The sequence below is a fragment of the Ambystoma mexicanum genome, unplaced genomic scaffold, assembly GCF_040938575.1.
Source record: "Ambystoma mexicanum isolate Mex_15411 unplaced genomic scaffold, UKY_AmexF1_1 Mex_scaf66, whole genome shotgun sequence".
Lineage (NCBI taxonomy): Eukaryota > Metazoa > Chordata > Amphibia > Caudata > Ambystomatidae > Ambystoma > Ambystoma mexicanum.
The window spans coordinates 1162941-1187145 of NW_027182484.1; the positions used below are offsets into that span (position 1 = coordinate 1162941).

A 24205-nucleotide genomic window follows, 5' to 3' on the forward strand; every position below is an offset into this window, starting at 1 on the left:
ATAAATTGAAGAAAATATTTACAATCTTAGCATATTATGTAATGAGCAACACATTTCTACATTTGAAATACTCCTGATCATCTCCTGAAACATAGGGTAAAGACTATTAAGCTGTTTCGGATTTCTTCATATGATAAAAGCTTTGTTTTACCTTCACCCAAGTTCTACTGGTGATATTAACAGTTTGAAATAGTCCATTGGAAGTTCATATGAATGTTAACTGTGGTGGAAACCAATAATATGCCCTTAATGAAATGTATTAATTTGTACACCTGACCAGAAGTGCACTGATGTCATTAGTTCTACAAGTTCCATACAGTTACCCACTCTATCACTTTTTTTTAAAAAAGGGCAGTTTTCAGCATTCAAGGGTTTATGTCAGTGGTAGAGGGTAGGAGTGCAGTTCAGGAAGTCCCTGTTTCATAACCATTTACCCTCTTCAATAGATCCTGTTAAAATGTTTTTCAACCCAATGCACTGTAAAAAACAATAAGATATATCATCATTTCATATACAAAACAATGAACAATTGGGTTTAACTATGCTCTTAGCACAAAATCAACAAACTGCAGTAGAGAAGCAGTTACACTTTGCAGAATTTGTGCATTTGACAAAAGATTTTTTTTCCATGTTCCAAGATCTACATGTGATACGAAATGTAAGAATTCTTGCAATGGAAACCTCACTGTATTTTACCAAGGCAGATAAAGGACATCTTTTGTACCCTTATACTTATAAGGAGGGTTTGGTGGCTGAAATTGCATTGCTTTGATGGTGATTGCATGTTGCTTCCACTTTGTACATATTACTGAATAAATAAAGGTGAACATTTCAGAAAGGGGGTATAGCTCAGTGGTAGAGCATTTGACTGCAGATCAAGAGGTCCCTAGTTTAAATCTGGGTGCCCCCTTGTCCAACTGTTTTACATGTAGAAATAAATTGAAGAAAACATTTACAATCTTAGCATTTTATGTAATGAGCGACACATTTCTACTTTAGAAATACTCCTCATCATCTCCTGAAACATAGGGTAAACACCATTAAGCTGTTTCGGATTTCTTTGTATGATGCAAGTTGTGTATTACATTCACCCAAGTTCTACTGGTGATATTATCAGTTTGAAATAGTCCATTGGAAGCTCATATGAATGTTATAAAACTGTGGTGGAAACCAATAATATGCCCTTAACGAAATGTATTAATTTGTACAGCTGACCAGAAGTGCACTGATCTCATTAGTTCTACAAGTTCCATACAGTCACCCACTCTATCACTTTTAAAAAAAAGGGCAGTTTTCAGCATTCAAGGGTTTAACTCAGTGGTAGAGCGTAGGAGTGCAGTTCAAGAAGTCCCTGTTTCATAACCATATACCCTCTTCAATAGATCCTGTTAAAATGTTTTTCAACCCAATGCACTGTAAGAAACAATAAGATATATCATCATTTCATATAGAAAACAATGAACAATTGGGTTTAACTATGCTCTTAGCACAAAATCAACAAACTGCAGTAGAGAAGCCGTTACGTTTTGCAGAATTTGTGCATTTGACAAAAGTTTTTTTTCCATGTTCCAAGACCTACATGTGATACGAAATCAATGAATTCTTGCAATGGAAACCTCACTGTATTTTACCAAGGCAGATAAAGGACATCCTTTGTACCCCTTATACTTATAAGGAGGGTTTGGTGGCTGAAATTGCATTGCTTTGATGGTGATTGCATGTTGCTTCCACTTTGTACATATTACTGAATAAATAAAGGTGAACATTTCAGAAAGGGGGGTATATCTCAGTGGTAGAGCATTTTACTGCAGATCAAGAGATCCCTAGCTCAAATATAGGTGCCCCCTTGTCCAGCTCTTTTACCTGTAGAATTTTTTTTTTCATTAAATAAATTGAAGAAAACATTTACAATCTTAGCATATTATGTAATGAGCAACACATTTCTACATTTGAAATACTCCTGATCATCTCCTGAAACATAGGGTAAACACTATTAAGCTGTTTCGGATTTCTTCATATGATAAAAGCTTTGTTTTACCTTCACCCAAGTTCTACTGGTGATATTAACAGTTTGAAATAGTCCATTGGAAGTTCATATGAATGTTAACTGTGGTGGAAACCAATAATATGCCCTTAATGAAATGTATTAATTTGTACAGCTGACCAGAAGTGCACTGATGTCATTAGTTCTACAAGTTCCATACAGTTACCCACTCTATCACTTTTTTAAAAAAGGGCAGTTTTCAGCATTCAAGGGTTTATGTCAGTGGTAGAGGGTAGGAGTGCAGTTCAGGAAGTCCCTGTTTCATAACCATTTACCCTCTTCAATAGATCCTGTTAAAATGTTTTTCAACCCAATGCACTGTAAAAAACAATAAGATATATCATCATTTCATATACAAAACAAAGAACAACTGGGTTTAACTATGCTCTTAGCACAAAATCAACAAACTGCAGTAGAGAAGCAGTTACGTTTTGCAGAATTTGTGCATTTGAGAAAAGTTTTTTTTCCATGTTCCAAGATCTACATGTGATACGAAATGTATGAATTCTTGCATTGGAAACCTCACTGTATTTTACCAAGGCAGATAAAGGACATCTTTTGTACCCCTTATACTTATAAGGAGGGTTTGGTGGCTGAAAATGCATTGCTTTGATGGTGATTGCATGTTGCTTCCACTTTGTACATATTACTGAATAAATAAAGGTGAACATTTCAGAATGGGGGCTATAGCTCAGTGGTAGAGCATTTGACTGCAGATCACGAGATCCCTAGCTCAAATATAGGTGCCCCATTGTCCAGCTCTTTTACCTGTAGAATTTTTTTTTTCATTAAATAAATTGAGGAAAACATTTACAATCTTAGCATATTATGTAATGAGCAACACATTTCTACATTTGAAATACTCCTGATCATCTCCTGAAACATAGCGTAAACACTATTAAGCTATTTCGGATTTCTTCATATGATAAAAGCTTTGTTTTACCTTCACCCAAGTTCTACTGGTGATATTAACAGTTTGAAATAGTCCATTGGAAGTTCATATGAATGTTAACTGTGGTGGAAACCAATAATATGCCCTTAATGAAATGTATTAATTTGTACAGCTGACCAGAAGTGCACTGATGTCATTAGTTCTACAAGTTCCATACAGTTACCCACTCTATCACTTTTTTAAAAAAGGGCAGTTTTCAGCATTCAAGGGTTTATGTCAGTGGTAGAGGGTAGGAGTGCAGTTCAGGAAGTCCCTGTTTCATAACCATTTACCCTCTTCAATAGATCCTGTTAAAATGTTTTTCAACCCAATGCACTGTAAAAAACAATAAGATATATCATCATTTCATATACAAAACAATGAACAACTGGGTTTAACTATGCTCTTAGCACAAAATCAACAAACTGCAGTAGAGAAGCAGTTACACTTTGCAGAATTTGTGCATTTGACAAAAGATTTTTTTTCCATGTTCCAAGATCTACATGTGATACGAAATGTAAGAATTCTTGCAATGGAAACCTCACTGTATTTTACCAAGGCAGATAAAGGACATCTTTTGGACCCTTATACTTATAAGGAGGGTTTGGTGGCTGAAAATGTATTGCTTTGATGGTGATTGCATGTTGCTTCCACTTTGTACATATTACTAAATAAATAAAGGAGAACAGTTCAGAAATGAGTTCAGTGGTAGAGCATTTCACTGCAGATCAAGAGGTCCCTAGTTTAAATCTAGGTGCCCCCTTGTCCAACTGTTTTACATGTAGAAATAAATTGAAGAAAACATTTACAATCTTAGCATTTTATGTAATGAGCGACACATTTCTACTTTTGAAATACTCCTGATCATCTCCTGAAACATAGGGTAAACACCATTAAGCTGTTTAGGATTTCTTCATATGATACAAGCTGTGTTTTACATTCACCCAAGTTCTACTGGTGATATTATCAGTTTGAAATAGTCCATTGGAAGCTCATATGAATGTTATAAAACTGTGGTGGAAACCAATAATAAGCCCTTAATGAAATGTATTAATTTGTACAGCTGACCAGAAGTGCACTGATCTCATTAGTTCTACAAGTTCCATACAGTCACCCACTCTATCACTTTTAAAAAAAAGGGCAGTTTTCAGCATTCAAGGGTTTAACTCAGTGGTAGAGCGTAGGAGTGCAGTTCAAGAAGTCCCTGTTTCATAACCATATACCCTCTTCGATAGATCCTGTTAAAATGTTTTTCAACCCAATGCACTGTAAGAAACAATAAGATATATCATCATTTCATATAGAAAACAATGAACAATTGGGTTTAACTATGCTCTTAGCACAAAATCAACAAACTGCAGTAGAGAAGCCGTTACGTTTTGCAGAATTTGTGCATTTGACAAAAGTTTTTTTTCCATGTTCCAAGATCTACATGTGATACGAAATCAATGAATTCTTGCAATGGAAACTTCACTGTATTTTACCAAGGCAGATAAAGGACATCCTTTGTACCCCTTATACTTATAAGGAGGGTTTGGTGGCTGAAAATGCATTGCTTTGATGGTGATTGCATGCTGCTTCCACTTTGTACATATTACTGAATAAATAAATGTGAACATTTCAGAAAGAGGGGTGTAGCTCAGTGGAAGAGCATTTGACTGCAGATTAAGAGGTCCCTAGTTCAAATCTGGGTGCCCCCTTGTCAAACTATTTTACCTGTAGAAATAAATTGAAGAAAACATTTACAATCTTAGCATTTTATGTAATGAGCAACACATTTCTACATTTGAAATACTCCTGATCATCTCCTGAAACATAGGGTAAACAGCATTAAGCTGTTTAGGATTTCTTCATATGATACAAGCTGTGTTTTACATTCACCCAAGTTCTACTGGTGATATTATCAGTTTGAAATAGTCCATTGGAAGCTCATATGAATGTTATAAATCTGTGGTGGAAACCAGTAATATGCCCTTAATGAAATGTATTAATTTGTACAGCTGATCAGAAGTGCACTGTTGTCATTAATTCTACAAGTTCCATACAGTCATCCACTCTATCACCTTTTTAAAAAAGGGCAGTTTTCAGCATTCAAGGGTTTAACTCAGTGGTAGAGCGTAGGAGTGCAGTTCAAGAAGTCCCTGCTTCATAACCATATACCCTCTTCAATAGATCCTGTTAAAATGTTTTTCAACCCAATGCACTGTAAGAAACAATAGGATATATCATCATTTCATATACAAAACAATGAACAATTGGGTTTAACTATGCTCTTAGCACAAAATCAACAAACTGCAATAGAGAAGCAGTTACATTTTGCAGAATGTGTGCATTTGACAAAAGATTTTTTTTCCATGTTCCAAGATCTACATGTGATACGAAATGTATGAATTCTTGCAATGGAAACCTCACTGTATTTTACCAAGGCAGATAAAGGACATCTTTTGCACCCCTTATACTTATAAGGAGGGTTTGGTGGCTGAAATTGCATTGCTTTGATGGTGATTGCATGTTGCTTCCACTTTGTACATATTACTGAATAAATAAAGGTGAACATTTCAGAAAGGGGGTTATATCTCAGTGGTAGAGCATTTGACTGCAGATCAAGAGGTCCCTGGTTTAAATCTGGGTGCCCCCTTGTCCAACTGTTTTACATGTAGAAATAAATTGAAGAAAACATTTACAATCTTAGCATTTTATGTAATGAGCGACACATTTCTACTTTTGAAATACTCCTGATCATCTCCTGAAACATAGGGTAAACAGCATTAAGCTGTTTAGGATTTCTTCATATGATACAAGCTGTGTTTTACATTCACCCAAGTTCTACTGGTGATATTATCAGTTTGAAATAGTCCATTGGAAGCTCATATGAATGTTATAAAACTGTGGTGGAAACCAATAATATGCCCTTAATGAAATGTATTAATTTGTACAGCTGACCAGAAGTGCACTGATGTCATTAGTTCTAAAAGTTCCATACAGTCACCCACTCTATCACCTTTTTAAAAAAGGGCAGTTTTCAGCATTCAAGGGTTTAACTCAGTGGTAGAGCGTAGGAGTGCAGTTCAAGAAGTCCCTGTTTCATAACCATATACCCTATTCAATAGATCCTGTTAAAATGTTTTCAACCCAATGCACTGTAAGAAACAATCAGATATATCATCATTTCATATACAAAACAATGAACAGTTCGGTTTAACTATGCTCTTAGCACAAAATCAACAAACTGCAGTAGAGAAGCAGTTACGTTTTGCAGATTTTGTGCATTTGACAAAAGTTTTTTTTTCATGTTCCAAGATCCACATGTGATATGAAATGCATGAATTCTTGCAATGGAAACCTCACTGTATTTTACCAAGGCAGATAAAGGACATCTTTTGTACCCGTTATACTTATAAGGAGGGTTTGGTGGCTGAAATTGCATTGCTTTGATGGTGATTGCATGTTGCTTCCACTTTGTACATATTACTGAATAAATAAAGGGGAACATTTCAGAAAGGGGGTATAGCTCAGTGGTAGAGCATTTGACTGCCGATCAAGAGGTCCCTAGTTCAAATCTGGGTGCCCTCTCGTCCAACTGTTTCACCTGTAGAAATATTTTTTTAAATAAATTGAAGAAAACATTTACAATCTTAGAATTTTATGTAATGAGCAACACATTTCTACATTTGAAATACTCCTGATCATCATCCGAATCATAGGGTAAACACCATGAAACTGTTTAGGATTTCTTCGTATGATACAAGCTGTGTTTTACATTCACCCCAGTTCTACTGGTGATATTATCAGTTTGAAATAGTCCATTGGAAGCTCATATGAATGTTATAAAACTGTGGTGGAAACCAATAATATGCCCTTAATGAAATGTATTAATTTGTACAGCTGACCAGAAGTACACTGATGTCATTAGTTCTACAAGTTCCATACAGTCACCCACTCTATCACCTTTTTAAAAAAGGGCAGTTTTCAACATTCAAGGGTTTATGTCAGTGGTAGAGCGTAGGAGTGTAGTTCAAGAAGTCCCTGTTTCATAACCATATACCCTCTTCAATAGATCCTGTTAAAATGTTTTTCAACCCAAAGCACTGTAAGAAACAATAGGATATATCATCATTTCATATACAAAACAATGAACAATTGGGTTTAACTATGCTCTTAGCACAAAATCAACAAACTGCAGTAGAGAAGCAGTTACATTTTGCAGAATTTGTGCATTTGACAAAAGATTTTTTTTCCATGTTCCAAGATCTACATGTGATACGAAATGTAAGAATTCTTGCAATGGAAACCTCACTGTATTTTACCAAGGCAGATAAAGGACATCTTTTGTAAACTTATAGTTATAAGGAGGGTTTGGTGGCTGAAAATGCATTGATTTGATGGTGATTGCATGTTGCTTCCACTTTGTACATATTAATGAATAAATAAAGGAGAACAGTACAGAAATGGGGCTATAGTTCAGTGGTAGAGCATTTCACTGCAGATCAAGAGGTCCCTAGTTCAAATCTGGGTGCCCCCTTGTCCAACAGTTTTACCTCTAGAAATAAATTGAAGAAAACATTTACAATCTTAGCATTTTATGTAATGAGCAACACATTTCTACATTTGAAATACTCCTGATCATCTCCTGAAACATAGGGTAAACAGCATTAAGCTGTTTAGGATTGCTTCATATGATACAAGCTGTGTTGTACATTCACCCAAGTTCTACTGGTATTATTATCAGTTTGAAATAGTCCATTGGAAGCTCATATGAATGTTATAAAACTGTGGTGGAAACCAATAATATGCCCTTAATGAAATGTATTGATTCGTACAGCTGACCAGAAATGCACTGATGTCATTAGTTCTACAAGCTCCATACAGTGACCCACTCTATCACCTTTTTAAAAAAGGGCAGTTTTCAGCATTTAGTGGTTTAAATCAGTGGTAGAGCGTAGTTCAAGAAGTCCCTGTTTCATAACCATATACCCTCTTCAATAGATCCTGTTAAAATGTTCTTCAACCCAATGCACTGTAAGAAACAATAAGATATATCATCATTTCATATACAAAACAATTGGGTTTAACTAAGCTCTTAGCACAAAATCAACAAACTGCAGTAGAGAAGCAGTTGCATTTGCAGAATTTGTACATTTGACAAAATATTTTTTTTCCATGTTCCAAGATCTACATGTGATACAAAATGTAAGAATTCTTGCAATGGAAACCTCACTGTATTTTACCAAGGCAGATAAAAGACATCCTTTGTACCCTTATACTTATAAGGAGGGTTTGGTGGCTGAAAATGTATTGCTTTGATGGTGATTGCATGTTGCTTCCACTTTGTACACATTACTGAATAAATAAAGGAGAACAGTTCAGAAATGGGGCTATAGCTCAGTGGTAGAGCATTTGACTGCTGATCAAGAGGTCCCTAGTTAAAATCTGGGTGCCCCCTTGTCCAACTGTTTTACCTGTAGAAATAAATTGAAGAAAACATTTACAATCTTAGCATTTTATGTAATGACAAACACTTTTCTACATTTGAAATACTCCTGATCATCTCCTGAAACATAGGGTAAACACCATTAAGCTGTTTAGGATTTCTTCATGTGATACAAGCTGTGTTGTACATTCACCCAAGTTCTACTGGTGATATTATCAGTTTGAAATAGTCCATTGGAAGCTCATATGAATGTTATAAAACTGTGGTGGAAACCAATAATATGCCCTTAATGAAATGCATTGATTTGTACAGCTGACCAGAAGTGCACTGATGTCATTAGTTCTACAAGTTCCATACAGTCACCCACTCTATCACCTTTTTAAAAAAGGGCAGTTTTCAGCATTCAAGGGATTAACTCAGTGGTAGAGCGTAGGAGTGCAGTTCAAGAAGTCCCTGTTTCATAACCATATACCCTCTTCAATAGATCCTGTTAAAATCTTTTTCAACCCAATGCACTGTAAGAAACAATAAGATATATCATCATTTCATATACAAAACAATGAACAATTGGGTTTAACTAAGCTCTTAGCACAAAATCAACAAACTGCAGTAGAGAAGCAGTTACGTTTTGCAGAATTTGTGCATTTGACAAAAGATTTTTTTTCCATGTTCCCAGATCTACATGTGATACAAAATGTATGAATTCTTGCAATGGAAACCTCACTGTATTTTACCAAGGCAGATAAAGGACATTTTTTCTACCCCTTATTCTTATAAGGAGGGTTTGGTGGATGAAATTGCATTGCTTTGATGGTGATTGCATGTTGCTTCCACTTTGTACATATTACTGAATAAATAAAGGTGAACATTTCAAAAAGGGGGGTATAGCTCAGTGGTAGAGCATTTTACTGCAGATCAAGAGGTCCCTAGTTCAAATCTGGGTGCACCCTTCTCCAAATGTTTTACCTGTAGAAATAAATTGAAGAAAACCTTTACAATCTTAGCATTTTATGTAATGAGCAACACATTTCTACATTTGAAAGACTCCTGATCATCTCCTGAAACATAGGGTAAACACCATGAAACTGTTTAGGATTTCTTCGTATGATACAAGCTGTGTTTTACATTCACCCCAGTTCTACTGGTGATATTATCAGTTTGAAATAGTCCATTGGAAGCTCATATGAATGTTATAAAACTGTGGTGGAAACCAATAATATGCCCTTAATGAAATGTATTAATTTGTACAGCTGACCAGAAGTACACTGATGTCATTAGTTCTACAAGTTCCATACAGTCACCCACTCTATCACCTTTTTAAAAAAGGGCAGTTTTCAACATTCAAGGGTTTATGTCAGTGGTAGAGCGTAGGAGTGTAGTTCAAGAAGTCCCTGTTTCATAACCATATACCCTCTTCAATAGATCCTGTTAAAATGTTTTTCAACCCAAAGCACTGTAAGAAACAATAGGATATATCATAATTTCATATACAAAACAATGAACAATTGGGTTTAACTATGCTCTTAGCACAAAATCAACAAACTGCAGTAGAGAAGCAGTTACATTTTGCAGAATTTGTGCATTTGACAAAAGATTTTTTTTCCATGTTCCAAGATCTACATGTGATACGAAATGTAAGAATTCTTGCAATGGAAACCTCACTGTATTTTACCAAGGCAGATAAAGGACATCTTTTGTAAACTTATAGTTATAAGGAGGGTTTGGTGGCTGAAAATGCATTGATTTGATGGTGATTGCATGTTGCTTCCACTTTGTACATATTAATGAATAAATAAAGGAGAACAGTACAGAAATGGGGCTATAGTTCAGTGGTAGAGCATTTCACTGCAGATCAAGAGGTCCCTAGTTCAAATCTGGGTGCCCCCTTGTCCAACAGTTTTACCTCTAGAAATAAATTGAAGAAAACATTTACAATCTTAGCATTTTATGTAATGAGCAACACATTTCTACATTTGAAATACTCCTGATCATCTCCTGAAACATAGGGTAAACAGCATTAAGCTGTTTAGGATTGCTTCATATGATACAAGCTGTGTTGTACATTCACCCAAGTTCTACTGGTATTATTATCAGTTTGAAATAGTCCATTGGAAGCTCATATGAATGTTATAAAACTGTGGTGGAAACCAATAATATGCCCTTAATGAAATGTATTGATTCGTACAGCTGACCAGAAATGCACTGATGTCATTAGTTCTACAAGCTCCATACAGTGACCCACTCTATCACCTTTTTAAAAAAGGGCAGTTTTCAGCATTTAGTGGTTTAAATCAGTGGTAGAGCGTAGTTCAAGAAGTCCCTGTTTCATAACCATATACCCTCTTCAATAGATCCTGTTAAAATGTTTTTCAACCCAATGCACTGTAAGAAACAATAAGATATATCATCATTTCATATACAAAACAATTGGGTTTAACTAAGCTCTTAGCACAAAATCAACAAACTGCAGTAGAGAAGCAGTTGCATTTGCAGAATTTGTACATTTGACAAAATATTTTTTTTCCATGTTCCAAGATCTACATGTGATACGAAATGTAAGAATTCTTGCAATGGAAACCTCACTGTATTTTACCAAGGCAGATAAAAGACATCCTTTGTACCCTTATACTTATAAGGAGGGTTTGGTGGCTGAAAATGTATTGCTTTGATGGTGATTGCATGTTGCTTCCACTTTGTACACATTACTGAATAAATAAAGGAGAACAGTTCAGAAATGGGGCTATAGCTCAGTGGTAGAGCATTTGACTGCTGATCAAGAGGTCCCTAGTTAAAATCTGGGTGCCCCCTTGTCCAACTGTTTTACCTGTAGAAATAAATTGAAGAAAACATTTACAATCTTAGCATTTTATGTAATGACAAACACTTTTCTACATTTGAAATACTCCTGATCATCTCCTGAAACATAGGGTAAACACCATTAAGCTGTTTAGGATTTCTTCATGTGATACAAGCTGTGTTGTACATTCACCCAAGTTCTACTGGTGATATTATCAGTTTGAAATAGTCCATTGGAAGCTCATATGAATGTTATAAAACTGTGGTGGAAACCAATAATATGCCCTTAATGAAATGCATTGATTTGTACAGCTGACCAGAAGTGCACTGATGTCATTAGTTCTACAAGTTCCATACAGTCACCCACTCTATCACCTTTTTAAAAAAGGGCAGTTTTCAGCATTCAAGGGATTAACTCAGTGGTAGAGCGTAGGAGTGCAGTTCAAGAAGTCCCTGTTTCATAACCATATACCCTCTTCAATAGATCCTGTTAAAATCTTTTTCAACCCAATGCACTGTAAGAAACAATAAGATATATCATCATTTCATATACAAAACAATGAACAATTGGGTTTAACTAAGCTCTTAGCACAAAATCAACAAACTGCAGTAGAGAAGCAGTTACGTTTTGCAGAATTTGTGCATTTGACAAAAGATTTTTTTTCCATGTTCCCAGATCTACATGTGATACAAAATGTATGAATTCTTGCAATGGAAACCTCACTGTATTTTACCAAGGCAGATAAAGGACATTTTTTCTACCCCTTATTCTTATAAGGAGGGTTTGGTGGCTGAAATTGCATTGCTTTGATGGTGATTGCATGTTGCTTCCACTTTGTACATATTACTGAATAAATAAAGGTGAACATTTCAAAAAGGGGGGTATAGCTCAGTGGTAGAGCATTTTACTGCAGATCAAGAGGTCCCTAGTTCAAATCTGGGTGCACCCTTCTCCAAATGTTTTACCTGTAGAAATAAATTGAAGAAAACCTTTACAATCTTAGCATTTTATGTAATGAGCAACACATTTCTACATTTGAAAGACTCCTGATCATCTCCTGAAACATAGGGTAAACACCATGAAACTGTTTAGGATTTCTTCGTATGATACAAGCTGTGTTTTACATTCACCCAAGTTCTACTGGTGATATTATCAGTTTGAAATAGTCCATTGGAAGCCCATATGAATGTTATAAAACAGTGGTGGAAACCAATAATATTCCCTTAATGAAATGTATTCATTTGTACAGCTGACCAGAAGTGCACTGATGTCATTAGTTCTACAAGTTCCATACAGTCACCCACTCTATCACCTTTTTAAAATAAAAGGGCAGTTTTCAGCATTAGAGAGTTAAACTCAGTGGTAGAGCGTAGGAGTGCAGTTCAAGAAGTCCCTGTTTCATAACCATATACCCTCTTCAATAGATCCTGTTAAAATGTTTTTCAACCCAATGCACTGTAAGAAACAATAAGATATATCATGATTTCATATACAAAACAATGAACAATTAGGTTTAACTATGCTCTTAGCACAAAATCAACAAACTGCAGTAGAGAAGCAGTTACGTTTTGCAGAATTTGTGCATTTGACAAAAGTTTTTTTTTCATGTTCCAAGATCTACATGTGATACGAAATGTATGAATTCTTGCAATAGAAACCTCACTGTATTTTACCAAGGCAGATAAAGGACATCTTTTGTACCCCTTATACTTATAAGGAGGGTTTGGTGGCTGAAATTGCATTGCTTTGATGGTGATTGCATGTTGCTTCCACTTTGTACATATTACTGAATAAATAAAGATGAACATTTCAAAAAGGGGGGTAGAGCTCAGTGATAGAGCATTTGACTGCAGATCAAGAGGTCCCTAGTTCAAATCTGGGTGCTCCCTTCTCCAGCTGTTTTACCTTTAGAAATAAATTGAAGAAAACCTTTACAATCTTAGCATTTTATGTAATGAGCAACACATTTCTACATTTGAAAGACTCCTGATCATCTCCTGAAACATAGGGTAAACACCATGAAACTGTTTAGGATTTCTTCGTATGATACAAGCTGTGTTTTACATTCACCCAAGTTCTACTGGTGATATTATCAGTTTGAAATAGTCCATTGGAAGCTCATATGAATGTTATAAAACTGTGGTGGAAACCAATAATATTCCCTTAATGAAATGTATTCATTTGTACAGCTGACCAGAAGTACACAGATGTCATTAGTTCTACAAGTTCCATACAGTCACCCACTCTATCACCTTTTTAAAAAAAGGGCAGTTTTCAGCATTCAAGGGTTTAACTCAGTGGTAGAGCGTAGGAGTGCAGTTCAAGAAGTCCCTGTTTCATAACCATATACCCTCTTCAATAGATCCTGTTAAAAAAATGTTTTTGAACCCAATGCACTGTAAGAAACAATAAGATATATCATCATTTCATATACAAAACAATGAACAATTGGGTTTAACTATGCTCTTAGCACAAAATCAACAAACTGCAGTAGAGAAGCAGTTACATTTTGCAGAATGTGTGCATTTGACAAATGTTTTTTTTTCATGTTCCAAGATCTACATGTGATACGAAATGTATGAATTCTTGCAATGGAAACCTCACTGTATTTTACCAAGGCAGATAAAGGACATCCTTCACACCCCATATACTTATAAGGAGGGTTTGGTGGCTGAAAATGCATTGCTTTGATGGTGACTTCATGTTGCTTGCACTTTGTACATATTACAGAATTAATAATGGAGAACATTTCAGAATTGGGGGTATAGCTCAGTGGCAGAGCATTTCACTGTAGATCAAGAGGTCCCTAGTTCAAATCTGGGTGCCCCCTTATCCAACTGTTTTACCTGTAGAAATATTTTTTTAATTAAATAAATTGAAGATAACATTTACATTCTTAGCATTTTATGTAATGAGCAACACATTTCTACATTTGAAAGACTCCTGATCATCTCCTGAAACATAGGGTAAACACCATGAAACTGTTTAGGATTTCTTCGTATGATACAAGCTGTGTTTTACATTCACCCAAGTTCTACTGGTGATATTATCAGTTTGAAATAGTCCATTGGAAGTCCATATGAATGTTATAAAACTGTGGTGGAAACCAATAATATTCCCTTAATGAAATGTATTCATTTGTACAGCTGACCAGAAGTGCACTGATGTCATTAGTTCTACAAGTTCCATACAGTCACCCACTCTATCACCTTTTTAAAATAAAAGGGCAGTTTTCAGCATTCAAGGGTTTAACTCAGTGGTAGAGCGTAGGAGTGCAGTTCAAGAAGTCCCTGTTTCATAACCATATACCCTCTTCAATAGATCCTGTTAAAAAAATGTTTTTGAACCCAATGCACTGTAAGAAACAATAACATATATCATCATTTCATATACAAAACAATGAACAATTGGGTTTAACTACGCTCTTAGCACAAAATCAACAAACTGCAGTAGAGAAGCAGTTACATTTTGCAGAATGTGTGCATTTGACAAAAGTTTTTTTTTCATGTTCCAAGATCTACATGTGATACGAAATGTATGAATTCTTGCAATGGAAACCTCACTGTATTTTACCAAGGCAGATAAAGGACATCCTTCACACCCCATATACTTATAAGGAGGGTTTGGTGGCTGAAAATGCATTGCTTTGATGGTGACTTCATGTTGCTTGCACTTTGTACATATTACAGAATTAATAATGGAGAACATTTCAGAATTGGGGGTATAGCTCAGTGGTAGAGCGTTTGACTGCAGATCAAGAGGTCCCTAGTTCAAATCTGGGAGCCCCCTTATCCAACTGTTTTACCTGTAGAAATATTTTTTTAATTAAATAAATTGAAGAAACATTTACATTCTTAGCATTTTATGTAATGAGCAACACATTTCTACATTTGAAATACTCCTGATCATCATCCGAATCATAGGGTAAACAACATGAAACTGTTTAGGATTTCTTCGTATGATACAAGCTGTGTTTTACATTCACCCAAGTTCTACTGGTGATATTATCAGTTTGAAATAGTCCATTGGAAGCTCATATGAATGTTATAAAACTGTGGTGGAAACCAATAATATGCCCTTAATGACATGTATTAATTTGTACAGCTGACCAGAAGTGCATTAGTGTCATTAGTTCTACAAGTTCCATACAGTCACCCACTCTATCACTTTTTAAAAAAAGGGCAGTTTTCAGGATTCAAGGGTTTATGTCAGTGGAAGAGGGTAGGTGTGCAGTTCAAGAAGTCCCTGTTTCATAACCATATACCCTCTTCAATAGATCCTGTTAAAATGTTTTTCATCCCAATGCACTGTAAGAAACAATAAGATATATCTTCATTTCATATCCAAAACAATGAAGAATTGGGTTTAACTATGCTCTTAGCACAAAATCAACAAACTGCAGTAGAGAAGCAGTTACGTTTTGCAGAATTTGTGCATTTGACAAACGTTTTTTTTTCCATGTTCCAAGATCTACATGTGATACGAAATGTATGAATTCTTGCAATGGAGACCTCACAGAATTTTACCAAGGCAGATAAAGGACATCTTGTGTACCCCTTATACTTATAAGGAGGGTTTGGTGGCTGAAAATGCATTGCTTTGATGGTGATTGCATGTTGCTTCCACTTTGAACATATTACTGAATAAATAAAGGTAACCATTTAAGAACTGGGGGTATAGCTCAGTGGTAGAGCATTTGACTGCAGATCAAGAAGTCCCTAGTTCAAATCTGGGTGCCCCCTTCTCCAGCTGTTTTACCTGTAGAAATAAATTGAAGAAAACCTTTACAATCTTAGCATTTTATGTAATGAGCAACACATTTCTACATTTGAAAGACTCCTGATCATCTCCTGAAACATAGGGTAAACACCATGAAACTGTTTAGGATTTCTTCGTATGATACAAGCTGTGTTTTACATTCGCCCAAGTTCTACTGGTGATATTATCAGTTTGAAATAGTCCATTGGAAGCTCATATGAATGTTATAAAACTGTGGTGGAAACCAATAATATTCCCTTAATGAAATGTATTCATTTGTACAGCTGACCAGAAGTACACTGATGTCATTAGTTCTACAAGTTCCATACAGTCACCCACTCTATCACCTTTTTAAAAAAAGGGCAGTTTTCAGCATTCAAGGGTTTAACTCAGTGGTAGTGCGTAGGAGTGCAGTTCAAGAAGTCCCTGTTTCATAACCATATACCCTCTTCAATAGATCCAGTTAAAATGTTTTTGAACCCAATGCACTGTAAGAAACAATAAGATATATCATCATTTCATATACAAAACAATGAACCATTGGGTTTAACTATACTCTTAGCACAAAATCAACAAACTGGAGTAGAGAAGCAGTTACGTTTTGCAGAATGTGTGCATTTGACAAAAGTTTTTTTTTCATGTTCCAAGATCTACATGTGATACGAAATGTATGAATTCTTGCAATGGAAACCTCACTGTATTTTACCAAGGCAGATTAAGGACATCCTTCACACCCCATATACTTAGATGAGGGTTTGGTGGCTGAATATGCATTGCTTTGATGGTGATTGCATGTTGCTTGCACTTTGTACATATTACAGAATTAATAAAGGAGATCATTTCAGAACTGGGGGTATAGCTCACTGGTACAGCATTTGACTGTAGATCAAGAGGTCCCTAGTTCAAATCTGGGTGCCCCCTTATCCAACTGTTTTACCTGTAGACATTTTTTTTTAATTAAATAAATTGGAGAAAACATTTACATTCTTAGCATTTTATGTAATGCGCAACACATTTCTACATTTGAAATACTCCTGATCATCATCTGAAATATAGGGTAAACACCATGAAACTGTTTAGGATTTCTTCGTATGATACAAGCTGTGTTTTACATTCACCCAAGTTCTACTGGTGATATTATCAGTTTGAAATAGTCCATTGGAAGCTCATATGAATGTTATAAAACTGTGGTGGAAACCAATAATATTCCCTTAATGAAATGTATTCATTTGTACAGCTGACCAGAAGTACACTGATGTCATTAGTTCTACAAGTTCCATACAGTCACCCACTCTATCACCTTTTTAAAAAAAGGGCAGTTTTCAGCATTCAAGGGTTTAACTCAGTGGTAGAGCGTAGGAGTGCAGTTCAAGAAGTCCCTGTTTCATAACCATATACCCTCTTCAATAGATCCTGTTAAAATGTTTTTCAACCCAATGCACTGTAAGAAACAATAAGATATATCATCATTTCATATACAAAACAATGAACAATTGGGTTTAACTATGCTCTTAGCACAAAATCAACAAACTGCAGTAGAGAAGCAGTTACGTTTTGCAGAATTTGTGCATTTGACAAAAGTTTTTTTTCCATGTTCCAAGATCTACATGTGATACGAAATGTATGAATTCTTGCAATGGAAACCTCACTGTATTTTACCAAGGCAGATAAAGGACATCTTGTGTACCCCTTATAATTATAAGGAGGGTTTGGTGGCTGAAAATGCATTGCTTTGATGGTGATTGCATGTTGCTTCCACTTTGAACATATTACTGAATAAATAAAGGTGAAAATTTCAGAACTGGGGGTATAGCTCAGTGGTAGAGCATTTAACTGCAGATCAAGAGGTTCCTAGTTCAAATCTGGGTGCCCCCTTGTCCACTGTTTTACCTGTAGAAATAAATTGAAGAAAACATTTACAATCTTATGCCCTTAATTAGATGTATTAATTTGAACAGCTTACCAGAAGTGCACTGATGTCATTAGTTCTACAAGTTCCATACAGTCACCCACTCTATCACCTTTTTTTAAAAGGGCAGTTTTCAGCATTCAAGGGTTTAACTCAGTGGTAGAGTGTAGGAGTGCAGTTCAAGAAGTCCCTGTTTCATAACCATATACCCTCTTCAATAGATCCTGTTAAAATGTTTTTCAACCCAATGCACTTTTTGAGAAACAATAGGATATATCATCATTTCATATACAAAACAATGAACAATTGGGTTTAACTATGCTCTTAGCACAAAATCAACAAACTGCACTAGAGAAGCAGTTACATTTTGCAGAATGTGTGCATTTGATAAAAGATTTTTTTTCCATGTTCCAAGATCTACATGTGATACGAAATGTATGAATTCTTGCAATGGAAACCTCACTGTATTTTACCAAGGCAGATAAAGGACATCCTTCGCACCCCATATACTTATAAGGAGGGTTTGGTGGCTGAAAATGCATTGCTTTGATGGTGATTGTATGTTGCTTCTACTTTGCACATATTACTGAATTAATATAGGTGTACATTTCAGATTGGAGGGTATAGCTCAGTGGTAGAGCATTTGACTGCAGATCAAGAGGTCCCTAGTTCAAATCTGGGTGCCCCCATTGTCTAACTGTTTTACCTGTAGAAATATTTTTTTCATTAAATAAATTGAAGTAAACATTTACAATCTTAGCATTTTATGTAATGAGCAACACATTTCTACATTTTGAATACTCCTGATCATCACCTGAAACATAGGGTAAACACCATTAAGCTGTTTAGGATTTCTTCGTATGATACAAGCTTTGTTTTACATTCACCCAAGTTCTACTGCTGTTATTATCAGTTTGAAATAGTCCATTGGAAGCTCATATGAATGTTAGAAAACTGTGGTGGAAACCAATAATATGCCCTCAATGAAATGTATTAATTTGTACAGCTGCCCAGAAGTGCACTGATGTCATTAGTTTTACAAGTTCCATACAGTCACCCACTCTATCACCTTTTTAAAAAAGGGCAGTTTTCAGCATTCAAGGGTTTATGTCAGTGGTAGAGCGTAGGAGTGTGCAGTTCAAGAAGTTCCTGTTTCATAACCATATACTATTTTCAATAGATCATGTTAAAATGTTTTTCAACCCAATGCACTGTAAGAAACAATAAGATATATCATCATTTCATATACAAAACAATGAACAATTGGGTTTAACCATGCTCTTAGCACAAAATCAACAAACTGCAGTAGAGAAGCAGTTACATTTTGCAGAATGTGTGCATTTGACAAAGGTTTTTTTTCCATGTTCCAAGATCTACATGTGATACGAAATTTATGAATTCTTGCAATTGAAACCTCACTGTATTTTACCAAGGCAGAAAACGGACATCTTGTGTACCCCTTATAGTTATAAGGAGGGTTTGGTGGCTGAAAATGCATTGCTTTGATGGTGATTGCATGTTGTTTCCACTTTGTACTTATTACTGAATAAATATAGGTGAACATTTCAGAACTGGGGGAATAGCTCAGCGGTAGAGAATTTGACTGCAGATCAAGAGGTCTCTAATTCAAATCTGGGTGCCCCCTTTTCCAACTGTTTTACCTGTAGAAATATTGTTTTAATTTCAATAAATTGAAGTAAACATTTACAATCTCAGCATTTTATGTAATGAGCAACACATTTCTACATTTGAAATACTTCTGATCATCACCTGAAACATAGGGTAAACACCGTTAAGCTGTTTAGGATTTCTTCGTATGATACACGCTTTGTTTTACATTCACCCACGTTCTACTGGTGTTATTATCAGTTTGAAATAGTCCATTGGAAGCTCATATGAATGTTATAAAACTGTGGTGGAAACCAATAATATGCCCTCAATGAAATGTATTAATTTGTACAGCTGCCCAGAAGTGCACTGATGTCATTAGTTCTACAAGTTCCATACAGTCACCCACTCTATCACCTTTTTTAAAAAGGGCAGTTTTCAGCATTCAAGGGTTTATGTCAGTGGTAGAGCGTAGGAGTGCAGTTCAAGAAGTTCCTGTTTCATAACCATGTACTCTTTTCAATAGATCCTGTTAAAATGTTTTTCAACCCAATGCACTGTAAGAAACAATAAGATATATCATCATTTCATATACAAAACAATGAACAATTTGTTTTAACTATGCTCTTAGCACAAAATAAACAAACTCCAGTTGAGAAGCAGTTACATTTTGCAGAATTTGTGCATTTGACAAAGGTTTTTTTTCCATGTTCCAAGATCTACATGTGATACGAAATGTATGAATTCTTGCAATGGAAACCTCACTGTATTTTCCCAAGGCAGATAAAGGACATCGTGTGTACCCCTTATAGTTATAAGGAGGGTTTGGTGGCTGAAAATGCATTGCTTTGATGGTGATTGCATGTAGCTTCTACTTTGTACATATTACTGAATTAATATAGGTGAACATTTCAGAATTGGGAGAATAGCTCAGCGGTAGAGAATTTGACTGCAGATCAAGAGATCCCTAATTCAAATCTGGGTGCCCCCTTTTCCAACTGTTTTACCTGTAGAAATATTGTTTTAATTTCAATAAATTGAAGTAAACATTTACAATCTCAGCATTTTATGTAATGAGCAACACATTTCTACATTTGAAATACTTCTGATCATCACCTGAAACATAGGGTAAACACCGTTAAGCTGTTTAGGATTTCTTCGTATGATACACGCTGTGTTTTACATTCACCCAAGTTCTACTGGTGATATTATCAGTTTGAAATAGTCCATTGGAAGCTCATATGAATGTTATAAAACTGTGGTGGAAACCAACAATATGCCCTCAATGAAATGTATTAATTTGTACAGCTGACCAGAAGTGCACTGATGTCATTAGTTCTACAAGTTCCATACAGTCACCCAATCTATCACCTTTTTAAAAAAGGACAGTTTTCAGCATTCAAGGGTTTATGTCAGTGGTAGAGCGTAAGAGTGCAGTTCAAGAAGTCCCTGTTTCATAACCATGTACCCTCTTCAATAGATCCTGTTAACATGTTTTTCAACCCAATGCACTGTAAGAAACAATAGGATATATCATCATTTCATATAAAAAACAATGAACAATTGGGTTTAACTATGCTTTTAGCACAAAATCAGCAAACTGCATTAGAGAAGCAGTTACGTTTTGCAGAATTTGTGCATTTGACAAAAGTTTTTTTTCCATGTTCCAATATCTACATGTGATACGAAATTTATGAATTATTGCAATGGAAACCTCACTGTATTTTACCAAGGCAGATAAAGGACATTGTGTGTACCCCTTATAGTTATAAGGAGGGTTTGGTGGCTGAAAATGCATTGCTTTGATGGTGATTGTATGTTGCTTCTACGTTGTACATATTACTGAATTAATATAGGTAAACATTTCAGACTTGAGGGTATAGCTCAGTGGTAGAGCATTTGACTGCAGATCAAGAGGTCACTAGTTCAAATCTGGGTGCCCCCATTGTCTAACCGTTTTACCTGTAGAAATATTATTTTAATTAAATAAATTGAAGTAAACATTTACAATCTTAGCATTTTATGTAATGAGCAACACATTTCTACATTTGAAATACTCCTGATCATCACCTGAAACATAGGGTAAACACCATTAAGCTGTTTAGGATTTCTTGGTATGATACAAGCTTTGTTTTACATTCACCCAAGTTCTACTGGTGATATTATCAGTTTGAAATAGTCCATTGGAAGCTCATATGAATGTTATAAAACTGTGGTGGAAACCTATAATATGCCCTCAATGAAATGTATTAATTTGTAGCGCTGCCCACAAGTGCACTGATGTCATTAGTTCTACAGGTTCCATAAAGTCACCCACTCTATCACCTTTTTAAAAAAGGACAGTTTTCAGCATTCAAGGGTTTATGTCAGTGGTAGAGCGTAGGAGTGCAGTTCAAGAAGTTCCTGTTTCATAACCATATACCCTTTTCAATAGATCCTGTTAAAATGTTTTTCAACCCAATGCACTGTAAGAAACAATAAGATATATCATCATTTCATATACAAAACAATGAACAATTTGTTTTAACTATGCTCTTAGCACAAAATCAACAAACTGCAGTAGAGAAGCAGTTACATTTTGCGGAATTTGTGTATTTGACAAAGGTTTTTTTTCCATGTTCCAAGATCTACATGTGATATGAAATGTATGAATTCTTGCAATGGAAACCTCACTGTATTTTACCAAGGCAGATAAAGGACATCTTGTATACCCCTTAGAGTTATAAGGAGGTTTTGGTGGCTGAAAATGCATTGCTTTGATGGTGATTGCATGTTGCTTCCACTTTGTACATATTACTGAATTAATAAAGGTAAAAATTTCAGAATTGGGGGTATCGCTCAGTGGTAGAGCATTTGACTACAGATCAAGAAGTCCCTAGTTCAAATCTGGGTGCCCCCTTGTCTAACCGTTTTACCTGTAGAAATATTTTTTTAAATAAATTGAAGAAAACATTTACAATCTTCGCATTTTATGTAATGAGCAACACATTTCTACATTTGAAATACTCTTGATCATTACCTGAGACATAGGGTAAACACCATTAAGCTGTTTAGGATTTCTTCGTATGATACAAGCTGTGTTTTACATTCACCAAAGTTCTACTGGTGATATTATCAGTTTGAAATAGTCCATTGGAAGCTCATATGAATGTTATAAAACTGTGGTGGAAACCAATAATATGCCCTTAATGAAATGTATTAATTTGTACAGCTGACCAGAAGTGCACTGATGTCATTAGTTCTACAAGTTCCATACAGTCACCCACTCTATCACCTTTTTAAAAAAGGGCAGTTTTCAGCATTCAATGGTTTATGTCAGTGGTAGAGCGTAGGAGTGTAGTTAAAGAAGTCCCTGTTTCATAACCATATACCCTGTACAATAGATCCTTTTAAAATGTTTTTCAACCCAATGCACTGTAAGAAACAATAAGATATATCATCATTTCATATACAAAACAATGAACAATTTGTTTTAACTATGCTCTTAGCACAAAATCAACAAACTGCAGTAGAGAAGAAGTTACATTTTGCGGAATTTGTGTATTTGACAAAGGTTTTTTTTCCATGTTCCAGAATCTACATGTGATATGAAATGTATGAATTCTTGCAATGGAAACCTCACTGTATTTTACCAAGGCAGATAAAGGACATCTTGTATACCCCTTAGAGTTATAAGGAGGTTTTGGTGGCTGAAAATGCATTGCTTTGATGGTGATTGCATGTTGCTTCCACTTTGTACATATTACTGAATTAATAAAGATGAAAATTTCAGAATTGGGGGTATCGCTCAGTAGTAGAGCATTTGACTATAGATCAAGAGGTCCCTAGTTCAAATCTGGGTGCCCCCTTGTCTAACCGTTTTACCTGTAGAAATATTTTTTTAAATAAATTGAAGAAAACATTTACAATCTTAGCATTTTATGTAATGAGCAACACATTTCTACATTTGAAATACTCCTGATCATCACCTGAAACATAGGGTAAACACCATTAAGCTGTTTAGGATTTCTTCGTATGATACAAGCTGTGTTTTACATTCACCCAAGTTCTACTGGTGTTATTATCAGTTTGAAATAGTCCATTGGAAGCTCATATGAATGTTATAAAACTGTGGTGGAAACCAATAATATGCCCTTAATGAAATGTATTAATTTGTACAGCTGACCAGAAGTGCACTGATGTCATTAGTTCTACAAGTTCCATACAGTCACCCACTCTATCACCTTTTAAAAAAGGGCAGTTTTCAGCATTCAAGGGTTCATGTCAGTGGTAGAGCGTAGGAGTGTAGTTAAAGAAGTCCCTGTTTCATAACCATATACCCTGTACAATAGATCCTGTTAAAATGTTTTTCAGACCAATGCACTGTAAGAAACAATAAGATATATCATCATTTCATATACAAAACAATGAACAATTGGGTTTAACCATGCTCTTAGCACAAAATCAACAAACTGCAGTAGAGAAGCAGTTACATTTTGCAGAATTTGTGCATTCGACAAAGGTTTTTTTTCCATGTTCCAAGATCTACATGTGATACGAAATTTATGAATTCTTGCAATGGAAACCTCACTGTATTTTACCAAGGCAGAAAACGGACATCTTGTGTACCCCTTATAGTTATAAGGAGGGTTTGGTGGCTGAAAATGCATTGCTTTGATGGTGATTGCATGTAGCTTCTACTTTGTACATATTACTGAATTAATATAGGTGAACATTTCAAATTGGGG

At 35.4% G+C, this 24205-nt stretch overlaps 8 non-coding genes across 8 annotated transcripts; all 8 read left to right on the forward strand.

Annotated features, from left to right (window-relative positions):
• Positions 1-838: 838 nt before the first annotated feature.
• Positions 839-910, forward strand: TRNAC-GCA (transfer RNA cysteine (anticodon GCA)). The gene has a single exon. It is a non-coding gene; the product is annotated as a tRNA-Cys (tRNA).
• A 7436-nt stretch (positions 911-8346) lies between these two features.
• Positions 8347-8418, forward strand: TRNAS-GCU (transfer RNA serine (anticodon GCU)). The gene has a single exon. It is a non-coding gene; the product is annotated as a tRNA-Ser (tRNA).
• Positions 8419-11142: 2724 nt separating this feature from the next.
• Positions 11143-11214, forward strand: TRNAS-GCU (transfer RNA serine (anticodon GCU)). The gene has a single exon. It is a non-coding gene; the product is annotated as a tRNA-Ser (tRNA).
• Positions 11215-14920: 3706 nt separating this feature from the next.
• Positions 14921-14992, forward strand: TRNAC-GCA (transfer RNA cysteine (anticodon GCA)). Its single transcript has one exon. It is a non-coding gene; the product is annotated as a tRNA-Cys (tRNA).
• An 881-nt stretch (positions 14993-15873) lies between these two features.
• On the forward strand, positions 15874-15945 carry TRNAC-GCA (transfer RNA cysteine (anticodon GCA)). The gene has a single exon. It is a non-coding gene; the product is annotated as a tRNA-Cys (tRNA).
• Positions 15946-18486: 2541 nt separating this feature from the next.
• TRNAC-GCA (transfer RNA cysteine (anticodon GCA)) lies at positions 18487-18559 on the forward strand. The gene has a single exon. It is a non-coding gene; the product is annotated as a tRNA-Cys (tRNA).
• A 3746-nt stretch (positions 18560-22305) lies between these two features.
• Positions 22306-22377, forward strand: TRNAC-ACA (transfer RNA cysteine (anticodon ACA)). Its single transcript has one exon. It is a non-coding gene; the product is annotated as a tRNA-Cys (tRNA).
• Positions 22378-23254: 877 nt separating this feature from the next.
• On the forward strand, positions 23255-23326 carry TRNAY-AUA (transfer RNA tyrosine (anticodon AUA)). The gene has a single exon. It is a non-coding gene; the product is annotated as a tRNA-Tyr (tRNA).
• Positions 23327-24205: the final 879 nt, after the last annotated feature.